The sequence below is a fragment of the Octopus bimaculoides genome, chromosome Z (assembly GCF_046866305.1).
Source record: "Octopus bimaculoides isolate indiv1 chromosome Z, ASM4686630v1, whole genome shotgun sequence".
In the NCBI taxonomy this organism is placed as follows: Eukaryota; Metazoa; Mollusca; class Cephalopoda; order Octopoda; family Octopodidae; genus Octopus; species Octopus bimaculoides.
The window spans coordinates 49,885,281-49,886,691 of record NC_142944.1 but is presented as its reverse complement, the minus strand read 5'-3'; positions in this window follow the sequence as shown (position 1 = coordinate 49,886,691).

The following is a 1,411-nucleotide window of genomic DNA, read 5'->3' as shown; positions in this document are numbered from 1 at the left end:
ACATGAGACTGGCTTAACCTCAAGCAGTCTGCACTACTATAAAAAAAATTGAAGGTAATTTTTCATTAGATGTGCCATTCAGAAAGGGCCACAAACTGTAATTTGCTCCCAACTGTTCTATAAATTCTTATTTCTTTATTGCTCACAAGGGGCTAAACATAGAGGGGACAAACAAGGACAAACAAAGGGATTAAGTTGATTACATCGACATCAGTGCATAACTGGTACTTAGTTTATCGACTCCGAAAAGATGAAAGGCAAAGTCGACCTCGACGGAATTTGAACTCAGAATGTAACAGCAGACGAAATACCCGATCAGCATTTTGCCCGGCCTGCTAACGTTTCAGCCAGCTTGCCGCCTTACTGTTCTATAAATTCTATGAGTTTAAAAGACACGGCTATGTTTTGGTCAGCTATTTCTCCATTCATCTTTTGAAGGTTACTCAAATGCCACCTATGTGTCTATAAAATGTATATACATTGATTCTCTGGGATATTGTTTGCTACAAAAAAAAAAAAAAAAAAGTGTCTTATAAGATGTCGAGTTTGGTATTAAATCAATCATAATCAACTGCTATTAGAATTGTTGTACACTGTGCTTCTGCTCAGGCATCCCTGTCTTATCTTTCCTCCTCTCATTGCTTTTGTTGAGTCAACTCCCAACCCCTGCACTAGTCATAATGCCTAGTCATTCCTTCCCGGAATACTGGACTTGTGGAATTTCCTCCCATTTCTTTCATACAAAGTGTTGACTTACAAAGGGTCAAAAGAACTAGTAATGTTATCACTTTCATCGCACTAGAACAGCTTGTAAAAATCGCAAGCACTGTCCATCCCTCCACATCCAGTAAGAGAAAGAAAAAAAAAAAGAAAGAAAAAAAAGGACTCTGCTTGTGGTCATTTGATTTGCCAAAAATAGTAGTCAAAATTTCCTCAAATCATAGTTATTTGCTTTTTCAAAAAAATGAGGGGAAGGAAGCATTATGCAATATCTTGTTAGAAAAGAAAAACAACAAAAAAAAAACAAACAAAAACTAAAGTCATGAATCACTGGAATAAAATTTTTGTACATAGTTCTTGTTCAGAGTTAACCAGTGGATAAATAACAACAAAAATGATAGTATCTTTCAAAACATGTGGACGAAATACAGTAAAATAAAAAGTTGTGTGCAGTAAGTAGGAACAAAAAAAACAAAAAAAAAAATGCTCCGCAGTGATGGTAGCAAGGTGTTTTGAAAGCTCAATATTCAAAGCTATTAAAAAAAATATACAAAATATAAATATATTTCCCTTGATGGTTTTATCAAGCTGTCAGCTTGCACTTTATCCCCCGAACCCCCACAGTTAAAAAAAAAAAAAAAAATAGCCCAAATAATTGAAGCACTTTTAAAAACATGTAAAAAAATTTTTT